The sequence below is a fragment of the Schistocerca nitens genome, chromosome 3 (genome assembly GCF_023898315.1).
Source record: "Schistocerca nitens isolate TAMUIC-IGC-003100 chromosome 3, iqSchNite1.1, whole genome shotgun sequence".
Classification (NCBI taxonomy): Eukaryota; Metazoa; Arthropoda; class Insecta; order Orthoptera; family Acrididae; genus Schistocerca; species Schistocerca nitens.
In genome coordinates, this window is record NC_064616.1 from 177,240,994 (window position 1) to 177,261,748 (window position 20,755).

At 35.6% G+C, this 20,755-nt stretch overlaps 2 protein-coding genes across 4 annotated transcripts in view; one reads left to right on the plus strand and one right to left on the minus strand.

Annotated features, from left to right (window-relative positions):
- LOC126248118 (paired amphipathic helix protein Sin3a-like) overlaps positions 1 to 18,846 on the minus strand; it is a 306,715-nt gene extending 287,869 nt beyond the window's left edge. Inside the window, exon 1 of the mRNA XM_049948797.1 lies at positions 18,593 to 18,846. The gene's annotated coding sequence lies outside the window, so the exon portion shown is untranslated. The remainder of the gene's footprint in view (positions 1 to 18,592) is intronic.
- A 753-nt stretch (positions 18,847 to 19,599) lies between these two features.
- LOC126248119 (protein seele-like) overlaps positions 19,600 to 20,755 on the plus strand; it is an 89,102-nt gene continuing 87,946 nt past the window's right edge. Inside the window, exon 1 of one of the 3 annotated variants that reach the window (XM_049948801.1) lies at positions 19,600 to 19,857. The gene's annotated coding sequence lies outside the window, so the exon portion shown is untranslated. The remainder of the gene's footprint in view (positions 19,858 to 20,755) is intronic. The other 2 variants (XM_049948799.1, XM_049948798.1) reach the window with 2 other exon arrangements.

Consider the following 20,755-nt stretch of genomic DNA (forward strand, 5'->3'; position numbering starts at 1 on the left):
TGGAAAGAGTTTGTCCAGCATTTAAATTTCCAAACAGAATATTGTTAAGACAGCATAGTATTCTTGGACCATTAAGTTTTGGTAAAAATTAAAATCCCATGTATTCACAAGGTCTTAAGTTCAGGGGTTAATAGAGTGACTGGTAGCAAATGAGTAGAAAATCGTAGTGATCAGCAATGATACAAAGGGCCATAATGTGATCTGAGGTGAAAAGGGTGCAACACTGGCTGTACAGGAGGAACAGTTATATAAGAAGAAACTTGGAAGGACTTTTTAGAGGGCATTATATTCCCTGTTGAATATAGAAATTATTTATTTCACAATTGCAGTTTCGGCTTTTGGGCAATATTGAAGTGGCACTGCACAAAATTTTGCTTCATCATATGTCAGACTTCAAAATCCTTCAACACGTATTCATGTCACTTTCAAAAAATACTCTTTTTTCGCTGGAGAAATACAATACCATCAAAAGTGTAAAAAGCTCTCTACATCGTGAAATTATGTAAATTACATGAAATGTTAACATCATCCAATTAAATCGTTAAAAATAAATGTAGCAGACTGTTTACGTGTGAAACAAACATTTTCTGCAGTCAGTGGTGAACATGATTTAAGGCAGAAATTTTATGTTGAATAAGAAGTTTCCACCCCAAGATTTACATTGCACAATGTTGCTAGGAAGGATTTGTGTGGCATGGATGGATAGGCAGTGTTCACTCTATATGTCCTGTTTGCAAGTGCATATTGTATGGCTGTATTGGGAGTTGTTCGTACACACAGTCAGATCATATCCATCATATGAATAGGAAGTTGGGTGCAATCATACTTATGTGAAAGGCAGTGGAGTTGTTGCAGGGGACTTGATGAATATGTGCCTGGATTTAAACAGGTCTCCTTTTGGTGGTCTGCGTACTCTGGGTAGGGTGAATAACATAGGTTGTTGTGTACATCCAGAAAGGCGTGTAGTAGATTTGCATCCATACTTGTGAAACATAGGGTATAGTAATTAAACTGAAGCTTTCATTGGTTGAACAAGAGTGTTTCACACCTCCTGCAGAGAACAGATGATTACCATGGCTGGTGTGAAAAGTGTTGGATGTAATGTACACATATTAGGTACGGTTCCACTGTGAAATTTACAATCCAAAATTTTAGGATTATTTTCAGAAATCATTTGTTCTCACCATCATCACTGGTAAAAACTAACAAAATTTTTTACTAAAATATGAGCAAGAACCTTGCATGTTACAGTCTCCTGACAAGAATTCCTTTGTTAACCTAACAATTTCTCTGTGAAAGTGGTACAAAAATTTCAGTTTTTTTATTTATCAATTTTAACTTTGGTATGATAATACATTATTCAAAATGGTAGTGTGAAAAAGCAGTAGCATAAAGAGAAAGTAGAGAATGTTGAAAAAGATTACATTTAAACCCTGCATATACTCATCACTTTTAAAAAATAACCCACATTGAATAAAATATCTAAGGACGGAGTATTTCAGTTCAGTCTCTTTCAAAACTGTTTTTAGTGTTTTTGATAAATAATAAAAATTACCATTGTACACTTTCACACAACATTCATCTTCATTTGTTGGTGGTTGCCTGAAAGGCTTTGAAACATTGTAAAGTACATAGAGCAACATCACAGTCTTTACAGATGTACTACAAATCACTCCTATTTTACTTTTCACTCGCATCCTGATCTTGATTGTACATGATCATTATTCTCATAGGATTCTTCTTCTTTACAATAGCTGGGATGAAGGATTGGAAATGATGGTTTATTATAGGAACAGGATTGTACACATTGCTGGATGACCAGCTGCTTCAAAGAGGATTTCTTCTTGTGATGTTTTGAAGTCATCTTCTCAAATACTGCCAGACAAAAATCAAGAGATTTCTTTGTTCTTCCAGGTTGTTTATACGAGCTGAATGAATTCCATGGAGACACTTCAAGTAGATGGAAAAATATTCTTTTGTAGTATTTTTCCCTCTTTTCTTTGTTACTGGATTTTTGCTAGATACTGATCAACTTTATTCACTCCTCCCATTGTGTCATTATATAATTTGACTAGTGCTGGCGTTATTTACATTTTTTACTTCTGCATTGTGGATTGTGCTCAAAATGGACACATCATACTTGTATTTCCATCTCATTGCTGTAACTTTACCCTTTTGAAAAGCAACAATATCTCCCATCTTACATTTCTTAGAGTTAAACTTTAGTGGCATATCTATTCCAGAAGTTTGCACACTGTCATCCATGTCAGTTGTCGTAGCTATCAGTAGATCTGCTACTTTCAGAGAGATGTACAAATCATCATCTATCAAGTCAGTGGTAGCCTTTGCTAACAAGGGGTTTCACTGGGGCAGTTCTTTATATTCCTCATCAAATTTTCTGACCTTACCTATGTAGGTCTTTATTACAAACCTTACTCTCTGTAGTGGTAGATACTAAACCTGACTTAATCTCCCATTATACAACATCAGATTCTTATCTGTAGTGATATCCTTGTCCGAAGTACAAAGGATTCTCAATTTATTATTGAGATGTTCTAAAATGGCTTAGACTTTGTTTAGCTTTGGCTTTGAATGGCTAGCAGGGTCGTATCTTTAGTTGTCAGAAAAATAAGAGCATTTTTGTAGTATGAAAAATCATTTGTAGGTAACTAATCTACGAAATAGTGGAGTTGCAGGTAGTGCATGTTTAGACCAGTACATATGGTAGCTTGTGTGTGTGTGTTTTTTTTAATGATATTGTCCTTACTGGTACACCTTCTGACTTCAAACAAATTGACTCTTCAAATGTGATGGAATATGTAAGTCAAATAACTGATTAGTTGTAGTCACTGAGACTAATAGATATGCTTGAAATAAGAATATTGCTGATTGGAAGAACTCAAACAGTGATGAAATAAGAAATTTCTGTAGTATAATAATGTTACAAAATATTATAAAAAAATAAAAAATGCAAGCTACCAGATGTGTGTGTCTAAATATCCATTACCTGCAAATCCAATAATTTGCCAGTTAATTCCTGCAAATGGTTTCTCATACTAAAGGAATGTCCTCATTTTTCAAACAACTCCACATATGGCCCTGCTACCCATCCACATCCAAAGCCAATTAAAATCTAACCCATTTTAAAATATCTCAATAATAAATTGAGCATTCTTTGTACTCCAGAGAATGATGTCACCATAGATGAGAGTCTTTCTTAAGTTATACAATGGTAGATTAGTTTGCGTTCAGTATCTACCAATAAAGATCGCAAGATTTGGAATAAGACCTACATGTTGTGAGAATCCCAAGGCTGGCTACATAGGGGTCATAATTATATACACTGTAAGGGCACAAAATTTGGTGAGGAATACAAGGTCTACACCAGTTATCTCACATGGTACTGACCATAATGAAACCCCTTCTCAATGAAGGCTACTACTGCCTTACAACTGATAATTTGTACACCCCTCCAAAACTAGGAGATCTACTTATTGTTAAGAGAACGGAGATATACGGCAAATTGCGACCTTATGGAAAAAGATATGCCACCAAACTTTCACACTAAGAAATGGAAGAACGAAGATACTGTCACTTTCCGAAGGGGTAAATTTACAGTAATGAGGTGGAAAGACGAGCCTATTGTGTGTATTTTGAGCACAATCAATAACACAGACATGAAAAATGTAAATAACACCAGCAACATTTAAGTCATATAACAACAAAATGGGAGGAGTGAATAAAGTTGACCGGCATCTAGCAAACAATCCAGTAACACAGAGAGAACTGAAAAACATTACAAAAAAAATTGTACCCTACATTTTAACAGGCTCTCTGGAATTAATTCAAGCTTGTACAAAAAATCTGGAAGATCAAAGAATGCTCTTGATTTTTGTCCGACAGTGTTTGAGAAGATGACAGAAAAATATCACAGGAAGGAATTTTCTTCAGAAGTACCTAGTCATCCAGCAATGAGTACTAATCCTATTCATCTAACCAACTGTCATTTACCATTGTTTCTTCCCAGCTACTGCAAAGAAGAAGAATCCAACCAGAATGTGTGGGATGTGCAGCTGAGTTCAGGACATGAATGGGAGAAAAATACGAGGGAATTGCGATATATGTGCAAAGACTGTGTTGTGGCCCTATGTACTGTTATCAAGCATCAGAGCCTTTCACACAGCCACCAACATTTGAAGATTAATGTTGTTCAAAAGTGTATTACTGAAATTTTTACAGCCATTTTTGAAACAGATTAATGTGAAATATTCTGTCCTAAGATATTTTATACTGTGTGAGGTTATTTTTTAAAAGCAACAAGTATAAGCATGATTTTAATGTAACTTTTTCAGCAGTCTCCACTTTCCCTTTATGTTACTAATTTTTCATGCTACACTGTCGAAGAAGTACAGTTTAAAATTCAGAATTAAAAAAGGTGGAACTTTTGTAAGCACTTTTACAGAAAAAAGTGTTACGTTAATAGGTTAACACAGAAAGTCTTATCATGAGTCTGTAACACACTATGCAAGTGATACAATGTTTTTGCTCAAATTATACTTAAGATTCTTATTACGTGTTTACCATTGACGAGGGCCAGGACTAAAGATTTCTGCACATAATCCTATAATTTTGGAGCATATACTGCACAGTTCAAGTCTGTCCAACACGTGGTACTTTATATCCAATACTTTTCACATCAGACAGTGTTCTCTTTTGTTGTCTACAGGATCCTTGAAAGACCAATGTTCAACCAATGAGATCTTCAATTTACTTTCTCTGCCCTATAGTTTATAAGTAGGTAAGCAAATCCACTACACATCTTTCAGGATGAACGCAGGAACCAGTGTTATGCACCCCATTTTAAATGCAGGCACAAATTCATCAAGTCAGTTGCAACATCTGCATTGTCATTCACACAAGTATCATTGTAGCCAACTTCCCATCCATATAAAGGGATATGGTCTGACTGTGTATGCAAATAACTCCCAATAGAGCCATGCAACACGTATCTGCAAACAGGACACACAGAGTGAATGCTTCATCTCCATTCTCAAGGCTGTTCCAGTAAACTTTGGAGGTGCAGGAAGCAAGTCTGTAGTCACATCTATTTCTTACTGTTTTCTGATGCCGGGAAAACTAACATCAGTTTCTTGATCTGTTGTTGCTTCACTAAGACTGTCAGTATCAGAAATGTCAGTTTCTGACCCAATAGATTCCATAACAAACTCTTCATCACTCTCCATAGCAAAACAGGGAAAAAGCAGCCAGTTTATAATACCTTTACACAGCAGAAGGCAGTGGCATCTATAATCTCTAGCCCTCTCACCTTGACTGCACCTGGTCAGTAAAGGGCTAAAACAGCTGTAAAACCTACTAAAGGATCATTGTCATTCTCTCTTGTGCCCATACCAGTAACTAACTAGATGGAAAGAGTTTGTCCAGCATTTAAATTTCCAAACAGAATATTGTTAAGACAGCATAGTATTCTTGGACCATTAAGTTTTGGTAAAAATTAAAATCCCATGTATTCACAGGGTCTTAAGTTCAGGGGTTAATAGAGTGACTGGTAGCAAATGAGTAGAAAATCGTAGTGATCAGCAATGATACAAAGGGCCATAATGTGATCTGAGGTGAAAAGGGTGCAACACTGGCTGTACAGGAGGAACAGTTATATAAGAAGAAACTTGGAAGGACTTTTTAGATGGCATTATATTCCCTGTTGAATATAGAAATTATTTATTTCACAATTGCAGTTTCGGCTTTTGGGCAATATTGAAGTGGCACTGCACAAAATTTTGCTTCATCATATGTCAGACTTCAAAATCCTTCAACACGTATTCATGTCACTTTCAAAAAATACTCTTTTTTCGCTGGAGAAATACAATACCATCAAAAGTGTAAAAAGCTCTCTACATCGTGAAATTATGTAAATTACATGAAATGTTAACATCATCCAATTAAATCGTTAAAAATAAATGTAGCAGACTGTTTACGTGTGAAACAAACATTTTCTGCAGTCAGTGGTGAACATGATTTAAGGCAGAAATTTTATGTTGAATAAGAAGTTTCCACCCCAAGATTTACATTGCACAATGTTGCTAGGAAGGATTTGTGTGGCATGGATGGATAGGCAGTGTTCACTCTATATATCCTGTTTGTGGCTGTATTGGGAGTTGTTCGTACACACAGTCAGACCATATCCATCATATGAATAGGAACTTGGGTGCAATCATACTTATGTGAAAGGCAGTGGAGTTGTTGCAGGGGACTTGATGAATATGTGCCTGGATTTAAACAGGTCTCCTTTTGGTGGTCTGCGTACTCTTGGTGGGGTGATAACATAGGTTGCTGTGTACATCCAGAAAGGTGTGTAGTAAATTTGCATCGATACTTGTAAACCATAGGGTAGAGTAATTAAACTGAAGCTTTCATTGGTTGAACAAGTGTGTTTCACAGCTCCAGCAGACAACACAAGATAACCATGGTTGGTGTGGAAAGTATTGGATGAAAAGTACACATATTGGGCATGGTTGCACTGTGAAATTTACAATCTCACATAGTACTGACCCTAATGAAACCCCTTCTCAATGAAGGGTACTACTGCCTTACAACTGATAATTTGGACACCTCTCCAAAACTAGGAGATCTACTTATTGTTAAGAGAACAGACACATATGGCAAATTGCGACCTTATGGAAAAAGATATGCCACCAATCTTTCGCACTACGAAATTGAAGAAGGGAGATACTGTTGCTTTCCAGAGGGGTAAATTTACAGTAATGAGATGGAAAGACAAGCCTATTGTGTGTATTATGAGCATAATCCATAATGCAGACATGAAAAATGTAAATAACACCAGTAGCATTCAAATCATATGACGACACAATGGGAGGACTGAATAAAGTTGACCAGCACCTAGCAAACAGTCCAGTAACACAGAATGAAGTGGAAAATACTACAAAAAATATTGTACTCTATATTTAAACGGGCTCTCTGGAGTTCTATAAGCCAGTACACCAAAAATCCGGAAGAACAAACAATGCTCTTGATTTTTGTCTGTCAGTGTCTGAGAAGACAACAGCCAAACATCACAGGAAGGAATTCTCTTCTAAAGTAGCTGGTCATCTAGCAATGTGTACAAATCCAAATCCTTTAATCAACAATTATTTCTACTCCTTCATCCCAGCAACTGCAAAGAAGAAGAATCCTACCAGAATATTTAGGATGTGCTGCTTAGAGCAGGATGTGAATGGAAAGAAAAATATATCTGTGAAGACTGTGATGTAACTCTATGTACTATACCTTCAGAGTCTTTCACACAGCCGCCAATGTATGATGAATATTGTGTAAGAGGTGTCTTACTGTAATTTTTATTGTTTATCGAAAGCATTACAAACAGTTTTGAAAGAGAGTAAACTAAAATATTCAGTCCTATGATATTTTATTTTATATGGAGTTATTTAGTTAAAGCAAGAAGTATAAGTGGAGTTTTAACATAACCTTTTTTCAACATTCTCTAATCTCCCTTTATATGAATAATTTGCCATGCCACTGTTTTGTTAAGCTATTATTGTAGCAAAGTTTAAAATTTAGCAATAATAGAAATTTTAAATTTTTCTACACTGTCTTACAGAAAAAATTGCTAAATTAAGATGTTAACAAAGACATTCTTATCGGATGTCTATAACTCACTCTGCAAGTGATACAACAATCTTGCTAAAATTTTAGTTCAAATAGTTTTTATATATTTACCAATGATGATGGTACGGACTAATTATTTCTGCAAATATCCCAAAAATTTTGGATTGTATATTTCACAGTGCAACCATGCCCATCCAATATGTGGTACTTTACACCCAATTTGTTTCACAACAACAATGGCTGTCTTCTGTCGTCTACTGGAAACCCGAAAGACCCCTGACCAACCAATGAAATCTTAAGTTTATTTCTGTACCAGTTTGTAAGTACAAAAGCAAATCTACTAGACACCTTTCAGGATGCACACAGCAATCTATGTTAATCACCCCACACAGACTACTCAGGCCACAAAGAAAGAACCCATTTTAAACACAGGCACACATTCATAAAGACAAATGCAACAACTGCAAAGGCTTCCACGTAAATATCATTGCACCCAACTTCCCATCCATATGAATGGATATGGTGTGACTTTGTATACAAACAGCTCCCAATAAAGCTACATGCACACAGGACATACAGAGAGAATGCTCCCTATCCTCCCATGCGATGCACATCCTTCACAGCAACATCAGTGCCTTGTAACTCATGGATGGAAACTTTCTATTCAACATAAAATTTCTGCCTGAAACTAACTAGAGTTCAATCTCCATTAATTCCCAGTTAACCACTAACCATACAAAGATTTAGTTCTCATGGTCAAGATTAACACTCAGGTAGATTATTTTTGAACGACATGTACATCATTGACTAGAGAAATTATTTATTTCGTATGTAAACAGTCTGCTAGAATATTTATTTGTAAAAATTTTTTCTGGATGATGTTCACATTGGTAACATTTCATGTAATTTACATCACTTCACAATGTACAAAGCTTCACACTCTTCTGATGTTACTGTATTTCTACAATGAAAAGGTCTATTATTGACAATAACATGTATACATGTTGAAGGAATTTGAAGTCTCACAGCATGACAATATTACTTTGTTTGGTTCACAGTTATTCGAGTCATCTCTTGGCTAGCTGCAGACAAGGTGAAAGGGCAAGAGATTATAGATCCCACTTGCTCATACTCTATAAAGATACTATAATATGGCTGGTTGTTCCCTTTCTGTTTTCATTATGAAGTGTTATGAAGAGTTTGATATGGAATTTAGTGCATCAAAAAGTGACACTTATGACAATCACAGTATTAATGAAGCAACAACAGATCAAGACACTTATGTTGGTTTTCCCAACACCAGAAAATTTTATGAAATATACATACCAGCAGAATTGCCTCCTCCAACATTTCCCTTTACAGGAACATCTTAAGACTTAACACAAATTGACTCTTCAAATGTGATGGAATATGTAAGTAAAATAACCAATGTTAGTGAATATTGCGGTCAATGAGGCTAATAGATATGCTCAAAATAAGAACATTGCTGACTGGTAGGATATAAACAGTGATTAAATAAGAATGTTCTTTGGTATAACATTGTTTCAAAATATTATAAAGAAAAACCAAGCAACTATATGTATGGGTCAAAACATCTACTACTTGCAACTACAATGTTTCACCCATTAATTAGCTACAAACGATTTTTCAACACAAGAAATGCCTTCATTTCTCAGGTAACTAAAGATATGAACCTGATAGCCATCCACAGCCAAAGCTAAACAAAATCTAGCCAATTTTAGAACATCCCAATAATCAATTGGTAGTCTTATGTTATATAATTGGAGATTAGGTTGGGTTTAGTATCTACCACTAAAGAGAGCAAGATCTGGAGTAAAGACCTACATGTTGTGTGAGAGCAAGATCTGTCTACATATGTTCAATGATTATATATACAGGTAAGGATGCAAAATTTGACAAGGAATATAAAAATCTGCCCTAGACAATCCACGTACTGCTGACCCTAATGAAACCCCTTGATAACAAAGGCAACTACTGACTTAATAGTTGCTCATTTGTACTCCTCTCTGAAACTAGGCGATCTACTTATTGCTAAGGGAACTGAAATGTAGGACAATGTGCGACCTTCTGGAAAAGGCATGCCACTAAACTTTCACACTAAGATATGCACGAAGGGAGTTATTGTTGCTTTTCAGAGGGTAAAGTTACAGCAATGAGCTGGAAAGACAATCATGATGTGTTTATTTTGAGGGCAATCCACAATGCAGAAATGAAAAATGTAAATAACACCAGTAGCAGTCAAATTGTATAACAACACAATGGGAGGAGTGGATGAAGCTGACTGACACAGAGCAAATCTGGAAGAACGAAAAATGCTCTTGATTTCGGCCTGGTAGTATTTGATGCAATGATGGCCAAACAGGACAGGAAGGAATACTCTTCGAAAGTAGCTGGTCACCCTGCAATGTCTACCAATCCAATTCCTCTAACCAAACAGTATTTTCCATCCCTCATCCTAGGTACCGCAAAGACCAGAATTTGTGGGATGTGCTGAAAAGATTAGGACTCAAATGGAAAGAGAAATAGGAGGGAATTACAATATATCTGTGAAGACTGTGATGTAGCTCTATGTACTGTACCATGCTTCAATGCCTTTCACACAGTCAGCAACACATGAAGGTGAATGTTGTGTGAGTGTGTATTATTGTAATTTTTATTGTGTATCAAAACTACTACAAACAGTTTTGAAAGAGATTAAACTAAAATATTCTGTTCTAAGATGTTTTATTCTATGTGGAGCTATTTTTTAAAATCAATGAGTATATGCAGCATATTAATGTAACCTTTTCCAACATTCTCTAGTTTCCCTTTATGTTAATAATTTTCCACACTACTGTTTCGAATAATCTATTATCACAGCAAAGTTTAATATTCAGAAATAAAAAAATTAGAGAAATTTTTGTACAAACTTTTACTGAAAATTTGTAACAAAAGAAACTTTGCAAGAGTCTGTAACACACTATACAAGTATCCCAATATTCTTGCTCAAATTTTAATTAAAAATTTTGTTAAACATTTACCAATGATGCTAGTCAGGACTAATGATTTATACACATAATATTAAAATTTTAGAATGTAAATCGCACAGTTAAAGTGTGTTCAATATGCAGTACTTTACAAGTAATGCTTTTCACACAAGTCTCGATTGTCTTCTGTTGTGTACTGGAACTTTCAAACATCTGTTCAAACAATGAAAACTTAATTTTATTTCTCTACTCTCTGGTTAATATGTGAGCAAGCAAATCTACTATACACCATTCTGGACGCACAGAGCAACCCATGTTAGTAACACACCTAAAGTACTCAAACCACGACAACAAGAGACCTTTTTAATATTCAAGCAGGGGTGGCAATTTTCGTAACAGGTGTGGGTGCATGGCATACTTTGTACACAAGTGTAAAGACTAGCTGTCTTTACGTTAACAAGGTAAGCATGTATGAGCAAAATCAGAATCTAATTAAACAATTATAAAATATACTTATATGAGCTAAATCACTGTTAAATAAACATTAATAAAATAAATTTCCAGTGTAGCACTCTGTTGCCACATACATGCTTTACCCCACAACAATAACCCACTCGGAGCATTAAACAGTCGAACACTTATACGATTACAAATTAGTCAACTGCCATACTGTAGGATCATGCTGCTAGCATGGATCTGGGGGTATTTTCTTGCAATGATCGTAAACTGTTTCTCACCAAGCTTACTGTTTATTTTATATTAGCCTACTGCTGTTTACTTGGGCACATGAAAACACAACTTACCACTATGTTGGCTGAAACAATAATGAAGGAATACATATGGGTGTACAATTCAAAACAAGAAAAAACACTAGAACGGTACAAGACAATGTCATTTGTGGTGGGCACACTTTATACATTTTATACATAGGTGTGCAAGCTCAAGGATTAAATACAGGCAGTTATTCATGAAATCAATTGCAAGACATAACTATCATTGCACCCAACCTCTAATCCATAGGAGGATATGGTCTGACTGTGTATTAAAACACCACCCAAACCCAGCAACACAACATGGATATAGAGCAAATGTTCCAAATCCATCCATGACATGCAAACTCTTCCTAGCAGCATCACTGCCTTATAACTCCAGGGATGGAAACTTCCTATTCAGTGTAAAATTTTGGCATGAAACTGACTTGAGTTCACTCTTCACAAAGTCCCTGTTACCCCTTGACCCTTCCAAGATTTTTGTTATGCAAGTGTTTCATGTCCACATCCAGTGTTGCACTCACTTTACCTCAGACCATAACATGGCCCTTTAGTATCGTTGCTGACTCATATTTTTCTACTCATTTGTTACCAGTCACAATGTTTTAACACCTTACAAAAAATTGAGGTTCAAAAACACTCTTCTATATTGACAATATTCTGATTAGAAATTTAAATGCTGTACAAAATTGTTCCATCTACTTAACTACTTGAAGACCTTCTCCGCCAGGTCAGAAGGAAGAATATTCATTATGCCACTTGCTCATACTGTGTAAAGATATTATAATCTGACTTTTTTCCCCCTGAAAGTGACACTTCAGACACTGACAGTGTCAGTGGAGAACCAACAGAGAAAGAAAGAGATGTTAATTTCCTAGCATCAGAAAATGATATGATATAGATGTGACTGCAGAATTGCCCCACCCACCTCCAACATTTTCCTTCACTGGAAAACTTCAGACTTCTCTGAGACCAATAGATAGGCTCGAGATAAGAACATCGCTGATTGGAAGGACACAAAAGTGATGCAAATCTTCTTTAGTATAACACTGTTACAAAATATTATTTTAAAAAATCACAAATGAAAACACAAGCTACCCGATGTACAGTTCTGAACATCCACTACCTGCAAGTCCAATATTTTACCAGTTAATTACCTACAAACAATTTTTCATACTAAAGAAATGGCCTCATTAAAAAAAAATCAAGATATGACCTTGATATCTTTCCACAGACAAATCTAAACAAAACTTAACCCATTTTAAAACATCTTGATAACACATTGAGAATTCTTTCTACTCTAGAGGAGGATGTCACCATAGATGAGGGACTTATACAATGGGAGACTAGGTTGGGCTCAGTATCTACCACTAAAGAGATCAAGATTTGGAATAAAGACCTGCATGCTCTGAGAGTCCAAATCTTGCTACATATGGTCTCTAAGTATATATACAGATAAGGGTACAAAATCTGATGAGGAATATAAGAATAATGAAACCCTTTCTCAACAAAGGCTACTAGTGCATTTAAGATGATAATACGCACACCTCTTTGAAGCTAGCAGATGACCTAAATGATAAGAAAACTGAAACATATGGCAATGTGAAACCTCCTAAAAATATATGCCAAAAAACTTGTGCACTACTAAGAAACTGAAGATGTGAGATATTGTTGCTTTTCAGAGGGTAGAGTTACAGCTATGAAGTGAAAATGCAAGCATGACATGTCTATTTTGAGCACAATCCCCGATGTAGAAATGAAAAATGTAAATAACACCAGCAGCAGCCAAATCATGTAACGACACAATGGGGGGAGCGAATGAAGTCGACTGGAAACTAGCAAACAATACAGTAATACAGAAGAGAGTGAAAAAATACTCCAAATAATATTTTTCCATCTACCTGAACTGGTTCTCTGGAATTCATTCAGCTTGTACAATAAATCTTGAGGAACAAACAACACTCTTGATTTTTGTCTTGCAGTATTTGAGAAGATTACAGCCAAATATCACAGGAAATTCCTCTAATCAACCATCATTTCCTGTCCTTCACTCCAGCTACCACAAAGAAGAAGAATCCTATCAGATTATTTAGGATGTGCAGCCAAAATCAGGGTGTGAATGGAAAGAAAAATAGGAGTGAATCTGTGAAGACTGTGATGTACCTGTACCTCTATATAATGTAACATGCTTCAGAGCCTTTCACACAGCCGCCACCAAATGAAGGTGAATGTTGTGTGAAAGTGTATTATGCTAATTTTTATTATTTATCAAAAACACTACAAACAGTTTTCAAAGATATTAAACTAATACACTCTGTCCTAAGGTATTTTAATCTATGTGGCGTTATTTTTTTAGAAGCAATGAGTATATGCAGGGTTTTAATGTAATCTTTTCAACATTCTCTACTTTCCCTTTACATTAATAATTTTCCACATTACTGTTTTCAATAACCTGTATCATAGTAATGATTAAAATTCAGAAATAAAAAAAACTGAAATTTTTGTACACACTTGTGCAGAAAAATGGCTAAGTTAACAGGTTAACAAAGGAATTTTTGTCAGAAGACTGTAACACACTATGCAACTGACGCAGGGTTCTTGCTCATATTTTAGTTGAAAATTTTGTTAGTATTTACCAGTGATGATGGTGAGAACAAACGATTTCTGCAAATAATCATGAAATTTTGGATTGTAAATTTCACAGTGCAACTGTGCCCAATATGTGGTACCTTACATCCAATACTTTTCACTCCAGCCATGGTTGTCTTTTGTTCTCTACTGGAACCCTGAAAGACCCTTGTTCAACCAATTAAATCTTCAGTTTACTTACTCTACCCTATGGTTTATAAGTAAGTAAGTAAATCTACTACACACCTTTCCAGATGCACACAGCAACCTATGTTAGTCACCCCACCCACAGTACTCAGACCACAAAGAAAGAGACCTGTTTACATGCAGACACATATTCATCAAGTCAACTGCAACAACTGCTATGCCTTTCACATAGGTATCATTGCACCCAGCTTCCCATTCTAAGGAATGGATATGGTCTGACTGTGTATACGAACAACTCCCAATAGAGCCACACAATATGCACCTGCAAACAGGACATATAGAGTAAACTCTCCCTATCCATCTGTGCCATGCAAATCCTTCCTAGCAACATCAGTACTTTATAACTCCTGAGATGGAAACTTCCGTGGCCGGCCGAAGTGGCCGTGCGGTTAAAGGCGCTGCAGTCTGGAACCGCGAGACCGCTACGGTCGCAGGTTCGAATCCTGCCTCGGGCATGGATGTTTGTGATGTCCTTAGGTTAGTTAGGTTTAACTAGTTCTCAGTTCTAGGGGACTAATGACCTCAGCAGTTGAGTCCCATAGTGCTCAGAGCCATTTGAACCATTTGAAACTTCCGATTCAACGGAAAATTTCTACCCGAAACTAAATGATGTTCAACCTTCATTAATTCCCCTGTTAACCACAAATTCTTCGAAGATTCTCGTTATGCAACTGTTTCACCCTCCACATCCAGTGATGCACCCTCTTCACCTCTGACTATAATATGGCCCTTAATTTTGTTGCATATCATCACATTTTTCTACTTATTTTGAATGTTCCTTTTTACTTGTGTTTGTCTTTCTTGTCCATTTACTTCACTTTGTTTCCTTCTAGAGCAATCTGTTTTTTTCCCCTGTGGATCCACCCTTTACTGTTGTTAGCTACAGTCTGATTCTATTCAGAGTCCTTTTACATTTTTCACTTTACCTGAACAGTCTTCTTTCCTATATGCCATATATTTTCCTTTACTGTCATTTTTGTCCCTTTGGGTACCACCTATAAATACATACCATTGGCTACATTTTTTCTCAATTTTTTTTATTTAATATTACTTATTTTAATTTGTTCCTTGATTTGCCACTTTCTTGTAATATGCAGCTTCTGTATGGCCTACCCTTTCTCTTTCCTATATTCCAGAAGCAAACAAAAGCAAACCCAACTTTTTTTTCTATGGCAGTAAATAACACACTTCTTTTTTTTCAGAACTTGAGATTCCACTCCTCCTATTTAAAAAGTGTGCCTCCCAGTATCAGAAGATTTCCAATAATAATTAATGTGTGTTAAGTTCCTTTCCAATGGATTTCTCAATTTTATTATCTTATCTTTAATTTTATATTCTTTGTGTATATGTTTGTTCAGCGACAATAGCCAACATTATCATTTGATGAGCACCAATAATATCCCTTTACTTAATTTCTCTAATGTAAATTTGCCAAGTTAGATGAAGCTTAAAAAATACATTAGAAATAAGGCCTAACAATCCGCAATCAGTTGTAAAAAAAGGAATTTTATTTCAGTGACTGGTTTCAAGCACTTAGTGCCATTCTTCAAACATTATAACTATCACACGATCTGCGAGTGTCAGTAGTAAGGGGCATGCATTATATTGCTGTGGTCATGTGGTTTATAGTGCCGGTATAAAAATAACGTTTTGGTCTAAAGTTTAAATTTCAAGAAGAAGGTAAGAGTATGGAAACCTCATTTTATTTTACAACTCAAGCACTGGTATCAAATAATACAATGCACAAATTAGTAAATTAGATATATGGCTGTTCTATGGATCATAATTGCAACCTTTCACTATTTTAGATCTTTTCAGTGGCAAATTCAGCAACAAGCTGATGCTGTTCATTTTCTTCTTAAGTTTTTTAAAAATATTTTTACATCCATATGGCACACACACACACACACATATTTATACATTTGATTGAAGTTTGTGTTTAAAGTTACTTTCACTATTCCTTAAATTTGTTGCAGCAGCCTTGAATTTCATATCATTTGTTGAGGAAGGCACTCCAAAATGGTTTGTAAGCTGAAACTCGTTAGCTTAGTTCATAGGCATAATATGTAATAATGGGGGAGAGTCATCATCAGATGCAGAAATAACTTCGGGTGTGCCCCAGAGACATGTGTTGGGACTCCTGTGGATGCCCTATTTTAATGACCCTATTGACAATGTTAATAGTAACCTCAGACTTTTTGCAAATGATACAGTTATCTATAATGAAGTGCTATTTGAATGAAGCTACATAAATATTCAGCTGGACCTTGATAAGATTTCAAAGTGGTGCAAAGTCTGGCAACTTGCTTTAAATGTTCAGATTTGTAAATTTATGCACTTCACAAAAGAAAAAATTGTAGCATCCTATGACTCTCATATCAATGAGTCACAGCTGGAATTGGCCAACTCATACAAATACCTGGGTGTAACACTTTGGTAGGAGACTGAAAAAATGTTATCAGTCTGCGAAGGAGATTGTTTAAAACATACCAATGTGACTCATGGAAAAGTGCACAAGTTTGTAAGACTAATACTAAATAGAACTAACAGGGCATATTGAATGTATACACAACATGAATTATCACAGTTTTATCAAGCCCGTAGGAGAGTATTACAATGATGCTGAAGAAACTGAAGTGGCAGATAGATGTAAACTATCCAAACAAAGGCTACTGACAAAATTTCAACAACTGGCTTTTAATAATGACTCTAGGGATATACTACAACCTCCTACCTATCACTCACATAGGGATCATGACGACAAGATTAGAGAGGCATTCAAACAATAATTCTTCACAAGCTCCATATGTGAATGGAGCGGTAAGAAACCCGAATAACCAGTCCAGTCGAACATACCCTCTACCATGCACTTCGTGGAAGTCTGTACAATATGGATTTAGATGTAATGAAGAAGAATCATACGACTCGAAGTGGTTTTCTTATGAGGATTTTCTGATTCTGAAAAACATGCTGAAAAAGAAGGAAGGCACAAGAAAAGTTATAAAAGTTATTTTTGGATGGCAACAAAAAATTCTCTTGTCACCCTATATGCAATGGGAATAGACTTTAGGTTGGAAAGACCTCCAGATATCATAAAAGTGAAGAGGAAGAAGAAAGTGTGTAGGTCATATGATAAAGCAGATACTGAATAAGATATTTTGCAACACCTTCAGAAGAAACAGAAGGGCACCTAATGCGAAGGAAAGTACATTTACTAAATGTTTTGGGTGATCAGGAAAAGCACTAGTTAGCTCTATGGTCTTCGTATCAAATTATCTAATACTTCGTCTGAAGTGTCAGTCTTAATTAAATTTGGATCCGATATCTTTAGAAACGATAGGAACTACAGTATCTCCAGTTGTGCATCCTAATATCAATGGAGAACGACTTATGATAAAAGTTTTGAACTCCATAAGTGTGCTATGATGTGCCAAACAACTTTTGCCATTTATCTTAGCAATTTTGAGTTGCCACCAAAATTATAACTCTACCAGTATTTGATAAATAACCATCATACACCTCGTTTCAGAAAAAAACTTAACACTGATCATGTAAATCTCACTCCTATGTTAAGGAAGAAAATTATTGAAAGAATTTTTGAAGATTCTTTACTACATGATTGCTAGAACACTAATATCTCTAAACAGTTGACAATTTCCCTCCATTCTTCTGTATCAATGGCTCTGTATAATATCAGACACGTAAAGGTTCGACATAAAGAAGTCTGCTAGAATATAAAATCTAGTTGATATCTTAGTTGCTTAGTAATCCTACAAGATGATTAACGTAAACTCGACGGGAAAACTAGCTACAGCAGAAGTAAGGGAGATAAAAAAATTGGCGATGATGTATTTTATGACATTCCAATAAGACGCAGCAACTTATCATACACATGCAGCCAACATTAGTCATTTTTGTGTGGCAAAACTATTGAAACCGCCAATGAAAGAAAAAATTGGTTAGACCTACTAAAGCAATTGGAAAGTAATCTTATTCAAAACTAGAAATTTTAAAATTCAGTTAAACCATAGTTAATAAGTAACGTAAGTGAAAATATCAAAAAAGAAAAAAATACCGGGTGATTAATTTTACGTGCGCCCGAAATTAATGGGGGAATGTTGGGATAATACCAGTACTTGTACTGAGTTCACAATAAAAACATAAAATTTTTAGGGGGGGGGGGGGGAATTACACTTACGGAAAAGTTCTGCGAGCAAAATCAGCTGCAGAGACAAGCTGGTTACATTTCTGTGCTTAAAGTCGAGTTCTACATACGGCCACACCGCTCTTTGAGATTTTGAAATTATTATTCAATTTCTTTTACTCAACTATCAGCAAGTAATCTAACTCTAAAAGTACCTCAAAAATCCAGTAAAAAGATGCAACTTCAGGTGCTGCGACTGCAAAACAAAGTTCTAATGTCCTTCTAGCAGACGACGCATATAATGATGGTTCTTTTCAGTCAATTCAGTAAATAGTTGTGTATATTTGGAAAAATGATAATCCTCGAATAAAAATTACGCTCCTACCACACCCGCTCTCTAGAATAACGCACACAAACAGCGAAACTCCCAATTGCAGCTATCCACAAACAAACTACTGTTTGATCATGGCCGATCAACACAACACTGCAGCTCGCAAAGGTTTTGTTGTTATTTTTTTGGGCTATGGACTCTTCCTCAAGCTACTAATGAGTCATTGAATGTCTTAAATATGTAAACAACTTTTAAGTACAAACTGGAAAGAAATATGCTCCACCCAAATTTCATTCTGAGATTATTTCATTGCGAAAATTATATTCTTCTCCAAATAAAACATCATATTTACAAGCGACGTTTGATATTTTGACAGACCCCGCCCATTTACATGCCATAGGCTCTTTCATATTTTAGTAAAAAGAAAGGAAATAATTGAGTTTAAACTTTATTTTTTTCTGTCAATTTGACTATACACACATCTTATCTTTAAATAGATAAATATATTGTCGTATCATTGGTATACAAGACTAAAATCAATACTTTTATGCTGCTTGTTTTCGTTCACTTTGACACAGAAACCGGAAGCTACATCTGTCAAACGACGAATAATGTTAAAACGAAAATAGAATAAATGCTCAACTTTTTTTACGTGCAACTGATAAATAATAAAATTACTTTGGTTGTACACAATCAAGTATTGTAGTTAATGTGAAATAAATTAATGGGACGAAGCAGATTTGGTTTCTTTTCACTGAGGTTGTCGATCTGTATTATGAAAAGTTATCGATTGAACGTAGACGACGCTAGATTTTAATATTATTTACTTCTAAGGATTTGAAAACTTAACTTTGACAATAATTTGCTTCTGAAGAGATCGTGAAGTTGTCGTCATTACCGTAGACTATTAGTGTATAAGAAAGTATATTTCTTAGAGATGTGTTGGCTATGGTACAATGCCAGGTAACTTTTATCAGAACCAATCAGAGGTACGAAACGTGTATGTACGAATTTGAAGTCCACGCGGATAGCGTCAATTACGTGAATTGAGATATAAAGGGTCACCTAAACGCTTGACTCAGGATTTAGTAGTTCGTGTTCCTAAACGTCCATTATTGATTCCTACGCTGTATAGCAGAAGTTTGGCAGGTATTTTTTATTGTGTAATTAACTGTGTTAATACATAATCCAGAAGGGAAAAAAAACTGGAGCTACCAATAGGGTTTAGAATATTAAAAGATAGTATTATTTATAAAATATTCTGTCTTTGATAAAAACGAGCTCGAGCATCTCGTGTATTCATGTTGTTTTCTGATTAAACATTACGAAAGTTCCGCATTGAGCTGTTGTTCCATAAGGTAACAAATTATGATATAGTGTCCGTCTCCGTAGCGCACCTGTAGCACTGCCGCCTACGACGCAAGGGGGCCCGGGTTCGATTCCCGCCAGGGAACTGGCTCTTGTGTGTTCAACATCATCATTGACACGCAAGTCGCCGAAGTGGCGCCAACAAAAAAGACTTTCAATACGGCGGCCGAACCCCGAAGGGGATATGCCGGACAATAAATGCCGTACGATCATTTCATTTATGATACAGAGTATCTATGTTTAAACTACAGAAATATTCCAATCATATTACACCTACCACAACAACAACAACAACAACAACATCAACTGCTACTACAACTACAACAACATTAGGTTTCCCATTCCACATTATTGACTGTCAAGTAAAAGTATTTGTAACAAATTGTTGCTAGTTACATTCACCATGAAGTTTTCACCAGGGAGTTTTAAATCTGAATTGATAAACATGAAAGGTATGTAACTGCTTAGACATTCCATGGATGAAGAACTAATTACAAATTTCTAAAGCAGTTGCAAGTTGTTTCTAAAAGATAAGAAAAGTAAATGGATAAAGGCAAAATATATCTACAGTATGCAACAATATTAAATTTAGTACTCACTTTTCAGTGCCCACTTTGTTGCAAAGATAGATTTCATTCTGGCATCAAGACAACAGGCACCATGAAACAACAAAATGTGC